Here is a 24,544-nt window from a genome sequence, read left to right as displayed (position 1 = left end):
GAACCCCCACTCCATGGTGGCTGGGTACCAACTCTGCACTAGGATCAAGAGCGTCTTTTATGTGCATGGGGAAAATAAATCTGAAATATAGGATTCATTGTCCATGTTGCAAATGATAGTGCAGATCCAGGAGCAGTGTAGACAGTGGCCTTCAAGCCCCTTCTGATGTTTGCAGCCACGTCAGGGGCCTGTTTATCCTGACTAGTACACTTACCTTTATGTTTTGGTTCATTTTTTGTTTTTACATCTTGATACATTTTTCCCTTACTCCCTGTCCCCAGAAAGGGCTGTTTCTAGGGGGTTTCCTAGGCAGCCACTGGAAAACGACACTAATGTTAGTATTTGTAATAACCATAATTGTAGCTAAATGCTCAGCGGACACTGAGTTCTTATGCTCCATGTGCTCTGAATAGTGTTGCAAGAATCCCAGAGATACTACCACATTTAATTTCTACAATGCTCCTATTCAGCCAAGCTCAAACTCTCCCCATTTCTCTGCTAGGTAACTATGACACAGATCAGTCAAGCAACTTGCCTAAGGTCACAAAGCTAGTCATGGCAGAGCTTGGATGTGAACCATACTGTTACCCGGTAAGCCTGAGAGAAGTTAGTGCTGTGGTCTTCACATCCTTGACCTGGTATTCTGTTGGTAGCTTCTCTGTAGAGATGTTCCATGGGAAGGGCTCACCTAGAATCACTCCCCTGCCACTATGTTTTTGTTCTTGGTATATGGGGTTTTAAAATGAGTCTGCCTTTCTATTGTTAGATGATCGGTGGCCTTTGTCTTTGTTGATCTTGGCTCTGACCTGCTTGTTCAGCTGGACTCTTGGGATTCTAACTAACATCCGTTCCCCTCCTTTGAGAATCCAAGGCAGCGTTCCTGTCCTGATTTAAGGAAGGCTCTCCCTCTGCAGGAGCTGAGTTGACTGATTTCTCATTCTGTACCCTGCTCCTCAGGCTCTTTCTGTGTCCCCAGACTTTGGCTTTGAGAGTCACACTGAGATCCTGGAGAGGTGGTTGGAGAAACCTCATGACTCTGGCTTTGTTGTTTCATTCTTATAGTTTGAACAAGTTGAATGTGGAGAGAGCAGCTCTCACAAAGGTTCACAGTAAGAAGTGGCTGAGCCGGGATCCTAGCCAAGCCAGCATGGCACTGAAGCTGGTGGCTACCTTTCCATGTGACATCCCTTTTCCTTCCTTTTGATGCTCCAAGTGTTGGGCTGTTGGCATGTTCTGAAGCTCCTTTCAGTGTGTGAATAATTCACTCGCCTTTCCATTTCAGGTTGCTGGGAACAGCTATCACGTGAGGGCTGTGTGTGTGTGTTCCACCTGTCCTCACTTGCTCCTCCTAAGGTAGCTGGTCCTGTGCCCAACTTTGATTCATTTCTAGTGAAAAACAACCTGACCTGAAGATAAGAATTCACTCCAGCAAGATCATCGGGTATGATAATGTGAAACTCTCAGAGTTCATGTTAACTAGTGACTTATTGCACTCAAGAGTTCTCATGTGTGAGGAGTGAATCCTGGGCTAGGATAGTACTCAGGGGAAGATGGAAAACAAGGCCTGGTTCTTCAGGATAGCTGAAGCCTCCTCCCACTGAGAGTGCTTAGGAGGTCAGTGAGGGAGTCCAGTGTGTGTATGGAGAGCTGGCATAGGCTCTCTAGTAGGCAGAAGGTCAGCTGTTTTAGATGGTCTCTTTAGAGTCTCTTTAGCATTCTGAGCCTTAGTTTCCCAATAGAGACCCAATCTTAGCCCCCTTTACAAGTGAGAGGGTTAGGAGATTTAATATGTTTCAGTGAGGCCTCTCCAAACTCACTCTGATTTTGAAGAGGGCCCTATGAAGAAACTGATGGTATGAACGATTCAGTGCCAAGCAAGTGGCAATAGTCAGGGTTCTGGAAGATCTGGGAGGCACAGAGGCATGATGTGTCTGTGCCTAGCAGTGGAGGCAGGGATGCCTCTGAAAGAGTAGATGAAGACTGAGTGTTATTCTTAGTGACTGTATTAGTCAGTTTTCTGATGTTTGAACGAAGTACCCAAGGCCTGGCTCTTCATAAAGAAAAGAGGTTTATTTAATTCACGGATTTGAAGGCACAAAGCCTTCAGGATTATACTGGCCCCACCCTGACTACAGGATGTCATGGCAGATAGAGTCATGGGTAGGAGCACTCATGAGAGGATCTACATGCAAAGACAGGAAGTCAGAGTGAGACCAACTATTCTTATTCTTTTATGTAGTGACCCTCTCTAGAGAAATAACCAAGATTCCATGGGAACTACAATACTGTCTTCTGAGGCCAGTACTTCAAAGGCTGAATTACCTTAAACTAGGCTCCACTGTTTAAAAGTCCACCTACTCTACATACTGTGACACTGGGGACCAAGTTTTCTGCATAGAGCCAGAGGTGGTGGTAAGGGTGGAACAGGAGAAGAAAACCACATCTGAACCACAACAGGGGTAAAATGTCATGTGTGGATTTCTGACTCTTTTGGAGAGTTGTGATTTTTGCTTAATGGTCTAGTCAGTCTAGATATTTGTTACATAACCTATTTGGCCATGGCTAGATAGAGTGGTCTCTACAGATATGTTGGTGTCTATTTTCTTACTGATTTTCTTTCTAGTTGTTCTATCAGTTGTTGGGGGTAGATATTAAAGTTTTCTGCCATTCATACACATGTGGATTTGCCTACATCTTCTAAGTTCTATTGCTTTTGAGTTCTGGTATTCGTCACCTCTGTCATTTGGTATATGATTGTTCAAAGTTGCTATATCTTCCTGGTGGAATCACACTTTAATCACTGTTCATACTTTCTTGCACTTGCTGCTTTTCTTTGCTCTGAAGTGTATTTATCAGGCATTCTTATGCCTCTTCCCCCTTTCTTTTGATTAAATATGCAACACATATTCTCATTTTTTAAACTCATAATCTACATCTTTATATCATTATATTAGAGCTAAGACAGCATATAATGGAGTCATATTTTTAAAATTTACTCTGAGAATCTCTATTAAGCTTGACATGCAAATCATTTATATGTAATGTAAATAAATAATGCTGTGTTAGGCCTTAAATATGCCATTTTATTTATTTTATTTTATTTATTACTTTTGAGGAAGGGTCTCATGTATCCCAGGGTAGTTTTGAACTTGTTATGAGGCCAAAGGCAACCTTGAACTTCTATTCCCCCTGCCTTTTTACTTCTTAAGTGCTGAGTTTCCAGGCATAAACTATCACAGGCTGGCTTTTTTTTTTTTTTTTTTTTTTTTTTTTTTTTTTTTTGTGATGCTGTTGATCAAACCTGGAGTGTTGTGCATGCTTTGCAGGTACTCTACCACTGAACACCCCCCTAGCCATATTCTGTATTTTTAGATCTTCCTGTGAGCTACCAGAACATGTTTAGAATAACATTGGCTTATCCAGTGTAGATGAATCTCTTTGGTAGATTTCTTAGTGGTTGTTGAAGATGTTATCTTATAGTTACTTAACTTTTCACAGTCTACTCCTATTTAAGATGAACAGTTCAAGTGGAATATAGAAACTTATTTCTCTTTATAGACTTTTACCTCCTTCATTTGTAATACAACTTTCTTAAATTTTTCCTCTAAATACATTCAGCCTTACATGAGACAGTGCTATAATTTTGTATCTACCATGTAATTTAGAAACCTCCAGATGAATGGAACTGCTGACTGATTTTACTCATGGTTTTGTTCTTAATCCATCTCCTTCCTCTTCCAATATCCTAATTTTATTGCTTCTCCCAAACCTTACTCTGCCCATGCTTAGGGTGCGTCTGCTACTGAAGGCTCATGGGTGTGTCTTGCCTTCTTATCTGTTCCTCGAGGCAGTTTCTGCTGAATGTTGGAATCTGATACTACAGTTTTCTCCTCTCTGCATTTGAACAATCTTCATCCCACTCCACCTTGACTTCATAGTTGCTCAGGAGAAATCCACTACTATTTGAATGTCTTTTCTCCCAGATGGGAGGTGTTGCTTCTCCATAGGTGTGGTTAACATTCTTGTCTTTACTTTACAGAGGTTTAACTCTCCAGTCTTGGAACTGATTTCTTCAGGTTTGTCTTGCTCAGCTTCTGTGCTGGATAGTTTTATGTCAACTTGACACAAGCTAAAGTCATCTGAGAGGAAGGAATCTCAATTAGTAAAATACTTGCATAAGACGGGGCTGTAGGCCAGCCTGTAGGGAGTGATTGATGGGAGAGGGCCCATCCCATTGTGGGTGCCACCCCGGGATGGTGGTCCTGGGTTCTATAGAAAAGCAGGATGAGCCATCCACAAGGAGCAAGCTAGTAAGCAGCATCCTTCCCTGGCCTCTGCATCAGCTCCTGCCCCCAGATTCCTGCCCTGTTTGAGTTCCTGTCTTGACTTGATTCAGTGATAAACAGTGCTGTGGAAGCTTAAGTGGAACAAACCCTTTCCTCCCCGACTTCTGTTATGGTCATGATGTTTCATCCCAACATAAAAGCCCTAACAAAGAGAGCTTCTTAAACCTTGAACTTGGCTGTTTATGACTTTTATGAATGTGGGAAGGTTTTCCCCTGGAAATACTTCTTCATTCCTTGGCTATTATCTCTCCTCTCCTCTCCTCTCCTCTCCTCTCCTCTCCTCTCCTGTCCTCTCCTCTCCTCTCCTCTCCTCTCCTTTCCTCTCCTTTCCTTCTGGAACCTCAGTTCCATGAATGGTAGGTCTTTCATTGTAGTTGTACAGGTCTTCCACGTGCTATTGATATTTCAGGTGCCGTTCACCTTCTTTTTGAGATGGAGTCTCTTACTGGGACCTGGGGCACTCTGATGAGGCTAAGCTGGCTAGCCAGTAGCCTTAGGATCTGCCTGCTTCTGTTTCCCAAATGTGGGGATTATAAGTGCATGCTACCACGTTCCATTTTTTTAACATAAGTTCTGGCAATCAAACTGAGGTCCTTGAGTTTGTACTTAGAGCACATTACAGATTGAACAACTGTTGGTTTTTAAAATCCAGTCCATTAAGTGATAGTGACACCAACCCACCTATAACATTTTTGACCTAAAATTATCCTGTCTACAAGAAATGCAGGCATGGGGGATGGAACAGAGACTGGGAATGGCCAGCCAATTACCTGCCTAACTTGGGACCCATCCCATGGGCAAGCACTAGTCCCTGACATTATAAATAATACTCTGTTGTGCTTGTAGACAGGAGTCAAGCATGGCTGTCCTCTGAAGGCTCCACCCAGCAGCTGACTCAGACAGATGCAAACACCCACAGTCAAACAGTGGATGGAGCTTGGGGACTCTTATGGAAGAATAGAAGGAAGGTTTGCATCCCCTAAGGGAATAGGAACTCCATAGGAAGACCAACAGAGTCAACTAACCTGGACCCTTGGGGCTCTCAGAGACAGAACCACCAACTAAAGAGCATACATGGGCTGGATCTAGGCCTTCCTGTACATATGTAGCAGATGTGCAGCTTGGTCATTATCCCAAACAACTGGAGTGTAGGCTATCCTAAAAGCTGTTGCCTGTATGTAAGATATGTTCTATAAGCTGGGCTGTCTTCTCTGGCCTCAGTGGGATAGGATGCATCTAGCTTCACAGAGACTTGATATGCTAGGGTTGGGGGATCTCTAGGGAGCCCCCAACCTGCTCAGAAGAGGAGGGGAGGGGTTTTGGAAAGGGGACTGGGAGGGGGACAGTGAGTAGGATGTCAAGTGACTAGGTAAAATTTTAATAATAATGATCATTTTTTTAAAATCCAGTCCATTATGTCTCTGATATTCAGGCTGGGGTAATTTCTGTACTTCTATGATCACTGATTTGTTTTACTTCTTCTCTGGTTTCTATATTCAGCTGTTGAACTCATTTATTAATATTACAATTTTAATTTATTCTTTCACAATTACACACTCTCACACACTCACGTACATGCTCACACACATGCGCATACAAACACACACTGTTTTAATTGTGTCTCCCTTTATTCTCTCTTATCTCCTTCCTACTGAACCCCTTCTTCCTAATAAGCTCTTTGTCCTACCTTCATAGTGTGTGTGTGTGTGTGTGTGTGTGTATGTGTGTGCGCGTGTGCACGTGCATGCATGTGTGTGCCTGAGTATATGTGTGTGTCTATGTGTGTGTATGTGTGAGTGAGTGTGAGCATGCATGCATGTGTGCATATGTGTGAGTGTGTTACACACATGTAGGGGAGCTTTGTGTGTCCATGCTTGCACATGCTGGGGCCAGAGGACAGTGAGCATCTTCCTTTACCACTGCTCCTCACCTTATGTTTTGAGTCGGAGTCTCTCACTGAGCTAGGAGCTTGTCCTCTCCCCTGACTGGCTCGTGAGTTCTGGGGATTGCCTGTCTCCAGGCCCTAGTGTTGGGATTACAGGCTCAGGTGGACAGGCATGGATTCTGCATGGGTCCAGGAGGCTTAAACTCAGAACCTCTTGCTTTCCCGGCATGTTTTCTTTGCTGGCTGAGCCATCTCCCCAATGTGTTCCCTGCTTTGAAATTCTGTAGGTAATTGTAACATTTGCGGCATTGGAATTAAACTTGTGATTCTTAGTATGGTAAGTTATTTTGTACCAAACATCTTGGCTATGTTAGGACACTCTGGCTCTTCTGTAAGCCTCCTAGTCAGCCAGATTATTTGGACTCTGGCCTCACAAGGGAAAGGGGTGGGCGTTGGAGTTTAGGTATGAGTCTAAGTTCTCCAATTGGTACGCCCTGACACCTGGTGGGGGTAGGGTCTGTGGGAGAAGCAGGGTTTCTGGCTCCCCATTTGGCTTTTGCTGCTATGAGGATGGTGTACCTGTTACTGTTGGTCATGCGTCCCTCCCTGACACTGAAGCAATGGGAGGTGACCTCATCACCTCTGCCTCTCCCAGAGCTTCTTCTGATACTTGGTATGGGGAGTGACCAGCACCCTGATCCTTCTGGGAGGGGAGATACAGTTTATGTATGGCGGGTGGGAATGTTGCCATTCAGCAGAACTGGAAGGATGTGATAGCTGCTTGGCCCACTCTGACTTCAATCTGGCAAAAGAGTCAGAAGTCTTCTATAGCCTGGCAAAGTAGGAGTCTAGATTGTTTCCATTTCATCTTTTCTGGTTAGAGTAAGGGACAGGTGTTTTATTTTTTTCCTGTAATGTTTGGCTCCAGTTAATCAGTGATGGTCTAAGTTCTTCTTTTTCTACCAAGTCTTTTACCTTGTTCTGGGCCAAAGAAAGCCAGCTCTCATTGCCTGTGTTCATTTGTACTCCTCTGTCAGGAACACAAGCTCCATGCAAGTCTAGTGAATTTGAAAATAACAAGAAACCCCAGCACTGTCCTGGCCCTGCTGGGGCCTAGGCCCCAGCCTCTCCGTTTCTCTCCAGCAGTGTGATCCGGTGACTGCTTTCTGCCTAGGGCCTGCAGTGTCCAGATGTTCTTAGTGGGTCAGAGGGCAAGGATTACATCTGCATCTTTGCAGAAATAAAAGCCCTGAATCCTTAAACACACTTTTGTTTGCTACGAAGAAGGCTGAGTCATGCCCAGTCACTGTGTCCCCTGAGGCTGGGGCCTATGGGCCCTGTCTAAAATTTTCTTCTATTTCCTCCAAGCCACTGTAAACCTTTCTTATTACCCTTTTCTTTTAAAATCACAAAATAATAATTGTTTTTTTTTAAAAAAGACTTGTTTATTTATTTATTTGCTCATGTACTTGCATGTGTGGGGGGGGAAGAGTTGGGGTGGTGGCGCTGGTGTTGGTGGTATGTGTGTGTGTGTGAGCGTGTATGGTGGGTGAGCACGTGCGCAGAGCTAGGAGAGAGTGTCAGCTATCCTCATGGTTCTCTGTTTATCCCTCCAAGGCAGGGACTTTCCTTGGACCTGAGGCTGGGTCTTCCGGAGCTGGGGTTACAGCTGGCCCGGACTGCTCAGCTTTTTATGTGGGTGCTGCACCCTCTTATCAGTCCTCACGACCACAGCAAATGCTCTCAATACTGAACCATGATCTCAGTATCCATATATCATTTCGTAGAACATTTAAATCATATGGAGAAAACAGCTAGCATTCCACATTGGAAGAGTGGAATCACATGCTTATAGAACCTGTATATGTTTAAATCCTATGCCTTAGACAGCTCCAGCTTGAAGGTTCTGTGGATTTAACTGACCATGGATAGAAAACATTAGAAGAAAAAGTCCATATTAAATACGTACAAAAGTTCCTTGTTGTTAGTTCTTAAACAACACAATGTAGCAACTACTCACTTAACATTCATATTGTATTATGAATTGTCAGTAATCTAGGACATGTGCAAATACATCCTATTATATAAGGGACTCTAGCAGCCATGAATGTTGGTATGTGAGGGGCACTTGGAATTAGTGCCCCACAGATACTGTGGTGTGACTACATATAAGTATAAGTATATACAATATAAGTATAAGAATATATAATATTCTACATGTATATACTTACATAAGTATATTATATAAATATATATACACATATAATATAATCACACACATATACTTATATACAATATAATTATATTCTATATACATAAACAATTCAAGATTATACTGTCCCTTTTGTTGATTAGTAACTTAATTTTCATTTAATCAGAAATCTCAGAATCATTCTACCTTATGGTTACATAATATTCTATTGTGAGAACATAGTCTTTTTTCAAATCTGTTCCCTGTGGTAGGACATGGAGATTATTCCCAGTTATTTTTACAATTGTTCACAGACTTCTTTATAGATATTCTTTGTTTACTTGTCTGATTATCTCAAGATAACCTCCAAGAAATGGAACTGCTGGGCTGTAGGGGACATACATTTTGGATGGGGGTGAAGGCTTTTGATACATATCTTTACAAATTCTACTCTGAGTTTAGCCATAGTCCCAGTGTGTGGTGCTTTGCTGACTTCAGAGAGAGTTGATGGGCAGACACTAATGGTTCCTTCTGCCCATGTCCCCTCTACTCCTCTCTGTTGGCAATGTTAGCTTGCTGCAGGGTAAACCCTGATATATGAACACCCATGTTGCCACACCCTTCCCTTCCCACATCTTCCTAGCCTAAGGGCTTTTCTCCACTCCCGACGAGGCCCAGCTTTCACACACGGGGCAAGTGACTGTTCACATCTCTCCAAGCACGGGCTCCTTTTTGTATGGCTCTATGTTATTACAGATGCCTGGTGTTTCGTGAGCATTTTAATGTCTTGTTTTGTTTAAACAAAAAATTTCAAGGAGAGCCAACATCATATAAAGCAAGCAAAACCAGTTGATGGAGGTATGGAAGTATACACAGGGACTCTGGGGAACCCTAGGGGTGTATAGATTTTGTTCTGTGTTCCCCCTTGGAAGCAGAAACCTAGCCTATGCTCCTTTTATGAAACCTGGGGCTCTAACAAACTGCTGGTCCTCCTGCAGAGGACAATCTGCTTAAAAGCCATGAGCAGCAAGCACACAGTGGAGACTGTTTTTGTAGTTTTGTTTTGTTTTGTTTCAAATTCATCCACCCAGGTAAGTGACCTTTCTTATATAGGCCACACAAAGGCAGGCAAAGGTCCCATATGAGTACGCTTTGAAAACCAAAATGGGTGTTTACCTGTACATAGAATCTGGGTTTCTATTTTGAGTCTTCAGTTTGCTGGTAAATTCCAAAACAAGTTCAGTACGTTTCCTTGTCCCAGACTTAGAACACTACCGATTGAGCGTGGCAAGGGGCCAGCAGTGACTGATAGTGTCCTTAAACTGAGGAAAATGTGTCAGGCAAGACCTGGTTTAGGCAAAATCCCCATACCGACTTTGGTTTAGAAATGTGTATGTGTGTTTGCACGTGTGGGCATATATGTGTGTATGGTTGTGCATATGTGCGTGTGCAAATGCATACACAGGACCAACACGGATGTGGAGAGTCTTCTAAGATATGCCCGACTGTGTTCATCAAGGCAGTCTCCAGTCAGGCCGCCTGGTCAGCTTGCTCTGAGATTCCGCGTCATCTCTACAGGAGGCTGATATGCCTGTCTAGTGCTTCCATGAGATCTGAGGACCTGCACTCCTGTCCTCCTCCTTGCCTGGCAAGCTTTTTCCCTGCCAAGCCAAGCCCCTAGTGCTCCCTGCTCTATTTGGCTTTGCTTATTTGTTTTGTTTTTTAAAGACCTGCTCAGGCTATGTAGTTCAGGTTGTCCTAAATCTTGTGATCCTTCTGCTTCTGGCTCCTGAGTGCTGATACTACCGACATTTGTGCTACTATGTCTGACCTCTGCTGTGAATTTTTTTTTTTAAAGAGTAATTATATCAGGAGTAGGAGGCCTTGGGCTGGCTTCAGAGAACACTATTTTACAGCCACTAAAATAATATCTTTAGTTTATAGTCAGGAAATGGTGAACCCGAAAAATGACTGCTGGTGCTTAAGGTCACAAGGTGGAGAAGCCTGACTTGACTTTAAAGCTTCCTGGCTATAATCCCAGGGTTGGTGATTGGCTATGTGACCATGGGGACCACATTACCAATGAAATGAGGGGTCTTCCTCACTGGCTTCCTTCTCCCAAAGACATATATTTATTATGTATTGGCTGTGCTTTCAGAGTGGCCAGTCTCCATGGAGGATGCCTCCTGACACGTGGGGAGTCTAGGAATGTTCTACTTTGTGATGCTGATGAAAGGAGGAGGCATTCACATTAAAAGCTTCTGCTTCTGCAGGACAATATGTGCCTCCTCATTTATCCCTGGTACTGAGTCAGTGCTAGGAGTCACATCTAGGAGTCCTGGGATGTGATGTTGTCTTTCCAAACAACAACAAAACAACAACAACAATAACAACACTAATGATGGTAAGCGTGGTCTGGGAAGAGCACCTTTAATCTGCAGGTCTCCATGCCTGTTGTCCTTGTGGTCCGGTGGATAGTGTTATTATCTCCTTTTTACAGACGGAGAAAATGAGGCACAAGAAGTTTAAGCTGGGGGTTCAAGGTCATGTGGGGCATCATTAATGGGGCTATGTGAGGATTGTTAGCTCTGAAATAAAAGCTCTGGACACTTAACAGGCTGTTGATTGGTTATGGCTGCTCTTCATGAGGACCTATATTTTTATAAACCGTGCCATAAAAGTGAATACTGATCATTAGATTTCATTTCAAACACATCATTCACGGTCTTAAATGCTGCAAGAATCTGCTAGACACTCCCCTGTTCTGAGTAGTTGGATGCACACATATCCTCTTCACTATTGAGATAGGTCCCCAGTGGTTCAGGAAGTGACTCTAACCTATACTGAGTCTCAAAGCTGGCATTAGATGTTTGGCCTCTGGTGAGAGTCCCAGGGGATCTCTGCATGTTGATTTGTTATTAGTCTCCTGTCTTTCCTGGCAGGACCACCTTGGAGATGAAACTTTATTTTGCCTCCTCTACTCCTTCAATTGTAATGAGAGCAATTGGCATGAACTTTTTGTTATAGTTTTAAAGACAAGTTATGAGTCAGTAAAATCTCACCTGACCACCCTGTAACACACACACACACACATACTGGGGAGGTCTCAGAGATGTTGCCTTGTGCTGGCTTTGAGCATTTGGAAGGCTCTATGCCATTTTAACTTTGGTCCTGTGTTACCTCTTAAAAGGGTGTGAGCTTTGGAAGGAAGCAGGCACCTCTAGAGATTTTTCCATGCAGACAGGGATCCAGCTCAGGACAGCGGGAGCTCACAGATCTGCTGGGGGGGGGGGGTTGCAGAAATGGAGAGCCATATGATGTCATTGTATTATTTTCATGTCATCCCACTGCAACTGAAATCTGGACCCCAGGAAGTTGCTGACCTGATTCCATTACCACAAGGTCCTTTGGTAGCAGCTGGCTTGGGGAAGCTGGTTGCTAAAGTGCCCCATGAACTTCCACATCTATAAGCTATCGAAGCTTAGTCAAGGGTGTTAACCTGGGAAGACCTAATTTTCCTCTAGAATCACACATGTCAGAGTATATGAAAATGTCAATTTTTTCCTGGCTACTGATTTACAGAAATAAGAAATTGCAACCAACAGTCCCATGTAGTATACACACTATGCTGAGGTTACAGGCCATGGCGTATTAGTCAGGATGTGCTCCTCTATGATGCAGTAATAAATAGCCCTAAAATTTCAGTGGCTTAATACAGGCAATGTTGGTTTATTAGTCACCAAATATCTGATGCAGGCTGAATGGCCTTCCTTCTTGTTGTAGGTGTTGGTCATCTAGAACAATTGAACAAGACATCAAGACAGAACAAGAAGAAGATGAAAGAGGCATGCCATTCCCTAGCCTATCTAAAAGGCAGGCAGGGAAATGAAGTTGGGGTGGAGGGATGGTATAAATATTTGCTTGATATTTGTTGTTTCTGTCATTCTGATCCTTGAATGCTAATCTAAACACATTGCATATTCCAAGACTTCCAGCCTTAACAGAGATATCAGTATGGTATTCCTGGGGAATAAGCAAAGATTTCCTTCTCTATAAATCACTCTTTCTCTGGCATATTCCAGCACCTGAAGTTTCCATTATTAATATTAATCACTCCTTAAGAGCTATTCTAAGGATCTTTTGTCAATTAAACAATAAACTAAGCTGTATTATAGTAGTCTTTTCATGGGTTATCAAGAGTGGTCAGTGAGCTGAAGGTGTGTACTTGGTGTTGGAGAAGGGAGAATCCATATCAGTGGGTGCTTTGATAGGCTCCTGAGAATGTAGGTCAGGGGGCTGGAAGGGTGCAGACAGGGCACACAAAGGAAGAGAATTCAAAAGCTCCAGGTAGCTTTTCCAAATCATACCCTTGCCAAGACCCCAAACTACTGAGTCAACCAGGGAGTTATATCCTCCCACAACTATATGCAATGATGTCCCAGATCTTTTTTGGATTGAACCAGCTTTTGGAAGGCACATGCAGAAAGATTCATCCCATAGAGAGTGAAGAGAAGTGAGTCTACATAGTGTCAGGATATTCTTCTGAGGCTAGAGGCCATTTGATTTGGACTTGGACTTGGAAGGTGAATTTTAAATCCTGACTCTGCTACCTGTGCGCTGGACTCCCATGGACTTGTAAAATACAGCTTGAGCAAGTTGCATAATAATTTTGCACCTCTGCCGATAATATTTAAAGAGACAATGCATGCACGAAGGGTGCTCGTGTCTGAGCTCTGCTCCTCTTCCTGCTCCCTGCCCACATTCTCTTAAGTAAAATGTGTGGACTTGATCTGTCTCTGGAGTCCTAAGCTTTCATGGGCAAATGGATGATGGGCTCTCTCTGGGACGTAGGGGAGGAATGCAGACTTCAAACTTATGCTTCTTCCCTAGACTGAGCATCCCACAGACACCTTTGTCATTAGCTACTTTGTGTGCTTGAAATCTCTCATAATTTAAACAAGCTACAAACCCTTCCATCTGAGTGTGCTCACAGGTAACGCTGGGATTGTTCCTGCTAGCTGCTGGTTATTATCCCTGCACCAGTGCTTCTGCTTTTTGGCTGTGTGCCTTGGGCAAGTTACTCACCTTCTCTGAGACTGTTTCCTCATCATAAAATACAGATAAAAGAGCTTCTACCTCACCGAGTGCTTAAGATGAAAGGGGCCGAGCAATACGCAATACTGAGTATTCGGAATATAGTAAGGACTCGAAGCTGTGTTTGCATACAGTTTTGGATCTGCCCAGCGCCCCTATGAAGATGAACAGGCTCAGACAGGGCAGGGCCAGAAAATGATGTTGCTGGGATCTGAACACAAACACCACCCTTTCTCTGACCTGGGCTGACTGCTGCAGGAGTTGTACATTTTATCTTTGTCTTTCTCCCCTCTCTATGTCTTCCACCTTCTAACACCCATAGGACTTTTCAATATTGGCCTCAGTGGTATAGGGTGCTGGGCGCACACTTATCCTTGGTCCTTTTGACTTAGCGTAGGTTTGTTGGCCTTAACTATGCTCAGTGATCTGTCCACGTGCCTTACAACTTCCTATTGCCAGCAGAGGCTTACATTCGTCCTCTGAGGACAAAGGCTGCCTGCTCTATTCCCAGAATGCCCTTGGGCAGCCAGAGGGCAGAACTACCAGGTGTGTCCTGAGCCTGACAGCCATCTTGCTGGGTGTTAACAAAGAGTAATTAAGTCATCCCATAAAACTCAGTGGTGGAAGCTGAGGTTGTGGTTCAGAGCAGTCTGGGTCAATGCCAAGGCTGTCTAGCTTCATCCAACCTACACCCCACTTGGGTCTAGAGGCCAAGACCTACTGTAGGTGAATGAGAACGGATCCAAGAAGACTTGGGTATGAATCCTCCTCCTCCTCTTCTCCTAACTGTGTGACCCTAGACAAGCAACTTAATCTCTGGGGCAGTTGTTTCATCATCTAAAAATGGTGATCATATCTTCCTTTAGCTTGAGGTTGTTGAGCAGCTTAAATGCCCTAATGCCCTGATGACCTTCTGTATAATATACTATTGTGGGTTCAGATAGTGTTTTATGGTCAATAGGATAGAAACTGGCAGAGGGGTAGGCCTGGGGCTGAGGCCCAGAGTCATCCCATTCCCCCAACTCCAGCTCTGGTCTCATCCCAAAACCGCTTCTCAGGTTACACTGGACCTGAACCCAGCATTTGCCACCATTTCCCCTTCTTTCTATCTCTGAGCTGTAATTGTGGAAGTCCAGGCATAGGGGATATCAGGAGACATCACAAATGGGTATTTGAAGAAAGTTCTCTTGGCAGGTCATCCTGTGGAGATGTGAAAGTGGGGTGAGCACATGTAAGTGTCTCAAGCTCCCTATGTTTCATTTTCCCTCCTGTCCATCTGGCAGCACAGTTTGTGTCCTATACAAGGGTCATAAAGAGCAACTGAGATGATGTAGGTAGGCAGTATGCGATAACCATGGAGACAGCCACAAATAACTAGTCTTTTCTGAGTAGCGGTTAGCCTTCCAGGAAGTCAGACCAACCTAGGTGCTCTGGGACCATCTGTGGCCATTGCTTTCTCTAGGAGCCTTTTATCCTCATTCATTTGACCAGATTTCTCCTGTACACAATCTCAGGAGTAATTTTTACCTAATGCCACCCTACCTGTGCCACCTCAGGATTTGCACAAGAATAGCCCTCAGTACTTTTTCTCGAGGTGCTTGTGATTTTGAACATCTCTTAATTGATGCTTATACACAAGGAGGACTGGGGGAAGCAAGTGCACTTTGATGTCTGAGAACTCAGAGAGGTGTACTCAGAATTTGTTCCAAGCATGGAAGCAAGAGCTTGGCTCCGGCCCTCACAATGCTGATAGTTTAACGAAGAGAACAGGTCGGAGAATTCAGGGGAAGAAGGGAGGAGGTTAGACAGTGCAGTTCCTCCAAGTGATATGAAGGTTGCTATACTGGCTGGCTTTGTGTGCCAACTTGACACTTGGCTGGAGTTATCACAGAGAAGGGAGCTTCAGTTGTGGAAGTGCCTCCATGAGATTCAGCTGTGGGGCATTTTCTCAATTAGTGATCAAGGGGGTAGGGCTCCTTGTGGGTGGTACCATCCCTGGGATGGAAGTCTTGGGTTTTATAAGAGAGCAGGCTGAGCAAGCCAGGGAAAGCAAGCCAGTAAGAAACATCTCTCAATGGCTTCTTCGTCAGCTCTTGCTTCCTGACCTGCTTGAATTCCAGTCCTGACTTCCTCTGGTGATCAACAGCAATGTGGAAGTAAGCTAAATAAACTCTTTCCTCCCCAACTTGCTTCTTGGTCATGATGTTTGTGCAGGAGTAGAAACCCTGACTAAGACAGCTGCTGAATCTGATGCCAGGAGTTTAGGTCTAGGTTCTGTCAGTTTGATGAAGTCCCTGTTAATTCCTGGGCCTCTATTTCCCCATACTGAAACAGGAACATTTTCATATTGTATCCTATGGGCTATTTTTGCTCTAGATTTTTTGTTTATTTTCAGTTTTGTGGATTTTTTCCTTTGGGGACCCCCATGGAAGCACACAGGGTGTTTTGGTTTAAAGTGTGAGTTGGACAAGAAAAGGAGACAAGCTTGGTTCTGCTTATTTTTCACCTGTCTTTGGGAGTCTAAGACTTGGTCAAGTTAGGGAAACTTCTAGAAGAAGATCTCACTGTACATAGAGAGGACTGAAAGCTATCCCATGAGACTAGGTGGAAAACAAATTATCCTTAACGTCCCCCCACCCCATACACATGCACACACAGGTGGCAGGTACATAGCTACAGATGCAGAGAACAGATCTGGATACCCAGAAAATCTTGGGGGTCCAGAGGCTGGGTTGTAGATGGTTGATGATGGCTCTGGCCCATTTTGATGGGGATGTAACAGCTTCTTCAGGGAAGCATTTCCCCATGAGTATTTCATCAAGTGGTAGATATTTGTGAACAAACTACAGTGATCTTATTTGGTCCTTATAGACATCAGGTTGGGGGAGATGTGAAGAGGTTTTGGTAAGAGGTACACAAACACAGGCAGGAGTCAGCAGAAGCATCAAACGACCAAACCTGGCTCAAGAAGGAGGGAGGGAAGGAAAGACAGAATTCTGAGTTTCTCCATCTTTTTATGCATCTCTGGCCTCTGCTGGGACCCTCCACTGGCTCTAACTGGAAGCCAGAAGACCAAAAGAGGCTTGCAATGCAGCCCGAGGGGTCAGCCTCTTGAAACACAGAGTCCAGGTCAGGACTGGTCTTCTGAAGGGAATTGGCAGAAATGGAAAGCAAAGAGGAGTCCATAGTGAGCAAGAGTCTCTTCAGGCTCTCAGAATCACCCAGAACCTGCAGAACCCAGGTTCAGGTGCCCAGAGAGCAGTTACTTAAGCTGTGAGGTTGACTCTTTCTTACTTTCTTCTTGGTCACCAGTGAAGAAATCATGTACAAGAGGGCTGGCTTGGAGGAGGAATACCCACACTCTACTGGGGAGGAGAGAAAAAACTATAGTCCTTTGGCTCAGGGAGGAGGGGCCAGGCCCTCTCTTGATAGACAAGCCTGTTGGTTCCATCTGTGGAAGGGAGAGCTGAGCTTTGAATGTCTATTGCATGTAGGGCATGAGGCAGACTCTGTGTTTATGCTGCCTCTTTTAATCCTTTGGTGATTAACACGTGGAAATAAACAGTTCCAGAGCCAGCTGTCTTTGCAGGGTGTAGACAATGCTGGCTGTAACAAACCTGGTGACGCTAACAAAGTTTGGCTTCAAAGCTGATTCCAAGCACACAGATAGCTCTCCTATCAAGATACAATAGAACTGCTGGGGAGTTACTTCAATGCAGATGCTAGTGACTTACTCTGCGCCCCTCCCAGGAGATTCTATGTCTTTCAAGGTGAGCAGAGTGGGTGGTGCTGGGCCCAAAGGAGTGAATCAGAGATGGTGGAATCCCAAGCATTTCAGGAGGCTGTATTTCTAGGGTGGGTTCCTTCCTGGCACTGTTCGTATTACACAAAAGTGGCAGCCACCTATTGTCCCCCAAAGGAGATTGTACCTGTGGGAGTGGTAATGGTGGAGAGGCACCTCCTAGCTGGGGCCAGGGCTGTCTGATTTTCAAAACCTAATCTGTCCCTTTAAAAGAGCAGCTTGACAATCATCTCAGCCTCTCCAAATGTAGGGGAAGAATTACTACTCTCCTCTCCGAAGCTATGTTCCTTCCCCTGGAACATGGTGTTGTCATTGTGCAATGTCCCTGTTGGCAAAGGTGCTGGAGCCCCTTGTTTTCAGCTTGGTACCATTTCCAAGAAGGAACATGGTCTTTGTGAAGAGGTAGGGTACTGAATAGGGAACTCTGTGCCAAACGGCAGAGCCAACAAAAGGCAGGACCAAGAGAGTCCTGACCCTGACCTGAAGAGGCAAGTCACCCTGGTGGCAGACCGATGATGGCCTTAGTGTTCTGAAGAGATTTTGGGGTCAGATTGGGGTTATCCTGGACTGAGGGGAATAAGGGGCTAGACCAGGCCAGAGACTGTCAAAAGCCACACTGATCTGATGTTGGAGACTTTATCAAGTTCATTATTCACGGTTTTGCAAATGACAGGCAGGGGCAAAGGCTTTCCCCATTATCACAGGGACATCAGTGAAGATAACAACTACTGTTAATTGGTCAGTTTCTTTATGAGAACCTTATTTAGCTCCCAACCATATTTATTGATTTTGTACTGTGATCATGTACTATGCTAAGTGCTTAGGTAGCTCAAGGAGCAGGCCACACGAAGACCCAGTTCTTGAGAGTAGAGAGATGGCTCAGCAGTTAAGGAAACTTAACTGCCCTTCTAGAGGACTGGGGTTCTTTCCACAGCACCCATGGGATGGCTCACACTGTCTATAACTCTAGTTCTAATGGCTCTGATGCCTCTTTGGTGTCTGCTGGTACCAGGCACACACAGGGTGGACAGACATGCATGCAGGCAAAATAACCATATACATTAAAAAAAAGAACCCTGTTCTCACGGGAGGGCTTCTTCATGTAATTACCACCCAACAACTCTAAGGGGCACCCTATACCTGGACTGCCGTATAACTTAGACCACTGTGAATGCAGTGCCCTCCTGTCAAACTGCCTGGCAGAGCTCTGTGTGGCACTCAAGTTCTAGGGCAGGTAGTAGAATATTAACGAGGTAGGTTTTAATATCCCCTGTTACAGTTTGGGAAATGGATTCAGGGAAAAGCTGAGTAACTCACGAAGGTTTTCAGGCAAAAGCGACTGCTGTGCTATAGCCTTCTCTTGGCTTGATCTAATGCCTTTGTGGTCAGTTGTACTATGTACTGCCATTCTCTTGGTGGAGAGAGGGAGGAGGGAGTGGTTAGGCTGGCATGGTAGAAGCTGGGGTGGCTGAGGCACTACACCTTTACTGGATAAATAGGTCCGTGTCTGAGGTACCAGGATCTCTCTTGGCTATGGTAAGCTTGCTGGAAGCAGTTTCCTACACTGAGAGATTGTGAAGACTGCTCTTTTCTCCTGGCTAGCTGTGCTTGGGCTTATTCAAGGGGCTCTCTGGGTGGACCTCATGGTTTGAGGTGTCAGAGTCAGCCCCTGTTCCATTTGCTTGTGATTTATTAGCCATCGTCACTGTGTTTGGGGCAGAGACATGGCTGAAGGAAGTTGGAGGTTTGCATTCGCAGCTGCTGAACACATTCGGTCCAGAACAGAGCAGAAACTGTTGACAGATGGTCTTGCGCGTCATGTTCTCAGAAAAATATGAACGCATGCAACAAAACAGACACTGCACTAGAGTGGGGGTCAAGACCTGGCCCTGCTAGGGTTGATACAGTGGTGAACTTGTGTTTCCCCTTTGGGTTAGGCACAGTGTGATCCCAAACATGAAACGAAGAGAACTTGGTCTGAAGTTTACCCCCCCTCTTTCTGTGTGTGTGTGTGTGTGTGTGTCTGTGTTGGGGAGCAGGGATATATGTACTTGTTTTTATGTGCACTTGTGTGTACATGTTCTTATGCATGTCTGTGTATATGTACACGTGTATGTGTACATGTCTGTGTAAGTGTACATGTGTGTGCGCATGTGGATATGTATGTATGTATACATGTGTGTGCATGTGTACTTGTGTGTATGTGTACATGTGTACATGTATGTATGTGGATATGTATGCATGTAAATGTGTGCATGTGTGTATGTGTACATGTGTGTATGTGTACATGTGTGTAGAGTCCAGAAGTTCATATCAGCTGCTCTCTTTTGTCAATCTCCATCTTATTCTTTGAAGCACATCTTCTCACTGAACCCAGCACTTGCTGATTGGCTAAGCTGACTGGAAAGTGAGCTAGGAGTGTCCACTTGTTTCTGCCTACCCCAGAACTAGAGTTTATAGACTGCAATGTCATGTCTGGCTTTTAAAGTAGATCCTGGAGATCTGAACTCAGATCCTCATACTTGCATGGCAGCTACTCTACCAACTGAATCATCTTCTAGCCCTTGAATTCTGCTTTGTATCCAAAGTTCTTTCTTGGTGAGGAAGAAAGATGGCCTCTGGCTGTCCTTATTTTGGTTTTGCAGTATTTTCCTTCTTCTGTCCCTGATGTACCTGCATATGTACTAGGCTTGGGGAACCTGGAAAAGACCTCCAGAGAACCAATTTCTTTTCACATTCTAAGGGCTTTCTCTATAATGCAGGACAGAACCAAATTGAGAGCCATTGGAAAATGATATAATGTCTTGTATTATTTTGTTCTCTCTTTCTCTGTCCTTTCATTCCAGAGCTCAGTTTTGAGGTAGCAAGGGTAAAGATGTGGGGACAAAGGGCTGTTTTTTGTAGGTACCTTGCAAGCCTGGACATAAAGTCTATGGCTTCTCCTTGGTTCATTTATGATGCTTTTAGCTTATGTCGGCTGTAGGGCTCTCCCCTTGATTCCCTCAGATGCTGTGAGTCTTTGTAAGGGAGGAAGGCAAGAGTCCAAGCTGCTGGGATTGGCAGTGAGTTTCCTTAGAGTCAATGTTCAGAACCACCTGTGGGCTAGAGGGTGGGGAGAACCCCTTCTCTTTTCTTTCCCTCAACAATTTATCCCTGTTAAAATGTGTATCTTTTCCACTGTTGTTTGCCATAAGCTTGTTAGAGAGAGCAAGTTACTTAGTGCTAGGGCTGGGAGGGGATGCTGGGGGGAGCTAGGTTTGCTCTGGAGCAACCTCACCTTCCTGCTCATCTTGCCCTACACTGATATCTTTGGAAAAGAAACACGCCTGGCAGTTTGGACTAGGTGTGCAAATGCTTGCTTGGCCCGGATACTGACACCCACTGTCCCTCTGTCTTAAGAAGGTAGAAGCCACTTTCTCTTCTCCTTGTGGTTGTGAACTCTGATCTTTCTCAACATAATGTCCCCTGAACTCCATCAGCCAGAGGTGGCATTTGTGAGGAAACTCATTCCCTGTACCAATTTAAGGCCATTTGCTATGGATTCTCTGCAGTTACTTTTCCTTTTTCCCTCCTTTTCTTCTTCTCCTTCTCCTCCTCCTCTCCTCTCCCTCCCTCCCTCCCTTCTTCCTTCCTTTTTTTTCTTTCCTTTCTCCCCACCCTTTCGTGTGTGTGTGTGTGTGTGTGTGTGTGTGTGTGTGTGTAGGTCAGAAGTCAATTTCAGTGTTCTTCCTCAGGAGTTATCTGCCTTATTTTCTGAGATGGGCTCTCTCACTGGCCTGGATCTTGACAAGTCAGCTAGGCAGACTGGCCAGTGAGCTCTGGGATTACAAGTGCTTGCTGCTACCCCTGGCTCTTTACATGGGTTCTAGGGGTTGAGTGCAGGTTCTCACGCTTGTATGAAAAGCATTTTACCATCTGAGTTAGCTTGCCTGCCCTGAAGTTGCTTCTTTCTATGGAGTTCTAGTGTGGCGAGACGTCCACAGAGCAAGCTTGGATGGCAGCTGTGTGCTGGTTGCAGAAGGCCCTCTGAAGCTGAGAGCTTTCAGGGTAGACTGCACTGACTCATGGTATCTATTTGTCTCCTCCACTGACCAAGCTGGTTCTCTGCTCTCAGCCAGAGCTCAGCCGAGCCCTCACAGCGCTCCACATCCTCTTTATTACTAATGAGGCGTTGTTCCTTAATTATGAGGCACTGGATTCCAGAAGGGCTTTCCTTTGTTTCAGTGGACTTAGCAGAGGGCTTATGAAGATGTCTTGAGGATGACATTCTCTGAGAGATTCTTCCATTCTTCGGGAGTACAAAGGTCACTAAGGTGATAATCAGGGCGAGTTCAAGTGAGCTGGGTATGGGCATGGAGGAAGACTATGGAAGGCTGCATATAATACCCCTCATGGGATGCTTCACTGTCCCATTCAGAGCGGCCACCCCCCAGCACTTCCACACAGTCCTCTGCATACTCTATTGTCTCATTCGAAGTGAAAAGCACCCTGAGTGTAGGAGACATAGGTGCTTTAGTCAGGTTAGTATTGTAAATGATAGAAATGAACAGGAGTAATATTAGATCATTAAAATTTTGCCTAAAAGTTAAACAAAATAGAAGATTCATACTTTCCTACCTCAGGGTGTCCCATCTCCTGAATCTAAACAAGTCTTTGATTTGTCAGAGTTTCAGAGTCCCAGGGTCCTAATATCGATAGACAGAAAGTAGGAGAAGTTTGCGGGTTGGCTCTAGGATCTTCCAGGAATTTTGTATCTGTGTATGTATGAGTGTTTCTGTGTTTGTGTGGGTGCATGAGTGTGGGCTGCATATGGACCCCAGAGGTTGGTGTTATATGTCTTCCTTTATTCTCTCCACCTTATGTTTTTGGAGACAAGGTCTTCTCACTGACTGCGTGGCTCACCCATTGGTTAGACTGACTTGCCAACCCGTTCCCAGAATCTGCTACACTCAGGGTTGCTGAGGATCCCTGAGAAACAGTTTATGGAATTTTTTATGCTCAATTAAATATAGTTACTGTACACATTCTAGAATATATAGAAAGCTATAGGGAGAAAAATCACATAGGCTGGGTATGGAGGCACATTTCTGTCATCATAGCACTCAAAAGGCTAAGACAGGAGGATGGCAAATTGAGACCAGCCTGGGCTGCACATTAAGACCTGGTATATAAAACGAGTAACAGCAACACACATGTACACAGACACATATACACATTCATACACAGACACACACATACACACATAAATACATGTATGTGTGTATACATATGCACACAGAGACACACACACACAGAGACACAGACATACACAGAGACACAGACATACTCATAGACACACACACACACACACACACACACACACACTTCTCCAAACAGCTTAAACTTTTGAGTCTACATTATTTCCTTCTAGTTATTTTCAGAGTGTGTTTTTTTGAGGTAAATATACATGATATGGCATTTTAACCATGTTTGAGTATGCATGTTAGTGACACACTATATTCACACTGTTGTGCAGTTAGCACTGCCAACCACTTGAGACTCTCCAACATCCCAAACTAAAACTCACTACCCATTAAGCAACCTTGCCCCATTCCCTATTCACCCTACCCCTAATAATTTCGGTTTTACTTTACTTTATGAGTCCGGCTTTTAGTTTCCAGGTTCTATTTTTCTTAATTACATTTTAAAATTTATTTTGTGTTTGTGTGTGGGTGTATGCATGCTGTGGTGGGCACATACAAACCAGAGGACAATTTGTAGAAATTAGTTCTCTCTTCCCACCGTGTGGGTTCCAGTGATTGGGATCAGGGCATCGGGCTTGCTGGCAAATAACCTTTACGCATATGATTGTCTAGGTGTTGTTAAAGTGGGACCACTTTCAGACATTTGTATTATGATGTGGTGCCTTTTGTTTTTTATTGGTTCATAAAAGATACGTAAACCTTTTTGTTTATTCGTTTAGTGGGGGATATTTGGGGGCAGGTTAAAGGTATGTACCACCACTACCCAGCTAAGCCTTCTCTTTTTATTTTACCTCCCTGTTGAAGCCCTGCTTCTTCCTCTCCTCCCAGTCCCACCCTCACAAATCCTTCCCCCCATTTCCCTCTCCTCTTCTCCAGGGGAAGCCCCCTTTGGGTACCTCCCTGCCCTGGGTCATCAAGTCACAGCAGGACTAAGCACATGCTCTCCTACTGAGCCAGACAAGGCAGACCAGATAGAGGAAGTGGAGACAATGGCAGGCAACCGAGTCTGAGACAGCCTGCCCCCAGTCCTCAGCCCCACTCCAATTGTTAGAGGACTCACACAAAGACCAGCTAAATAGTCAAGTAAAGATTTTTTTTTTTTAAAAAAAAAAAAAAAGAAATTTGAGGGCTGAAGAGATGGCTCAGCATTTAAGAGCACTGACTGTTCTACCAGAGGTCCTGAGTTCGATTCCCAGAAACCACATGGTGGCTCACAACCATCTGTAATGGAATCCGATGCCCTCTTCTGGTGTGTCTAAAGACAGGTACAGTGTACTCATATAAATGAAATAAATAAATCTTAAAATAAAAAAGAAATTTGAATTGAGCCTAATGAATGTTGAATTTAGCATCCTGATTTTTTTCACTTTTTGCTATCATAAGCATCTTTTTACATGCATTCTACAAATATCATTTTAAATGGTCGAACATCATCAAGCTGAGGGACTTTATCACTTATACTTTTCTTTTCCCAGTGTCTTTAAATGATTACAGTGCTAAAGCGTATTGTGGAGATAGCTCAGTTGGCAGAAAGCTTCCATCCTCAAATCCACATAAGAAAGTTGGACATGATGGTGTGTGCTTGTAATCTCAGCACTGGGGAGGATGGAGAGTGGTGGGTCTCCCCTGCTTCCTGGACAGCCAGCCTCGCCTACTTAATGAGGTCCCATGAGAGACCTTGATTCAGATAAAAGGGGGCTCTGGCCTTCACTAGCACATCATGCCTGGCTTTCTTATGTGTATTCAGGGGATAGAATTCAGGTCTTTATTACAAGGCAAGGATTTTACCAACGCAGCTATCTTCCTGGCCCACGATACCTTTTAAAAATGGCAGGCATTTAGAAATACTTGGTGATACAGTCACTACATTTTATGTTGTTCAGCTGCTTAAAACAATGTTCACAGACAGAATGTGTAAAAAAAAAGAGATGCCAATGATATTCAAAAGTGAAGAAAAGAATCCTGGATGTTAAATTCAACTGT

At 44.3% G+C, this 24,544-nt stretch overlaps 1 long non-coding RNA gene across 1 annotated transcript; it reads left to right on the top strand.

The window, feature by feature from the left end:
* Positions 1-557: 557 nt before the first annotated feature.
* On the top strand, positions 558-11,973 carry LOC116092261. Its single transcript, XR_004119186.1, has 3 exons — positions 558-591; positions 1,283-1,516; positions 11,613-11,973. It is a non-coding gene; the product is annotated as an uncharacterized LOC116092261 (long non-coding RNA).
* The last annotated feature ends 12,571 nt before the right edge of the window (positions 11,974-24,544 follow it).

Source organism: Mastomys coucha, unplaced genomic scaffold, assembly GCF_008632895.1.
Source record: "Mastomys coucha isolate ucsf_1 unplaced genomic scaffold, UCSF_Mcou_1 pScaffold15, whole genome shotgun sequence".
Lineage (NCBI taxonomy): Eukaryota > Metazoa > Chordata > Mammalia > Rodentia > Muridae > Mastomys > Mastomys coucha.
Note: the sequence above shows the minus strand (reverse complement) of the source record. Positions and strands in the feature narration are given on the sequence as shown.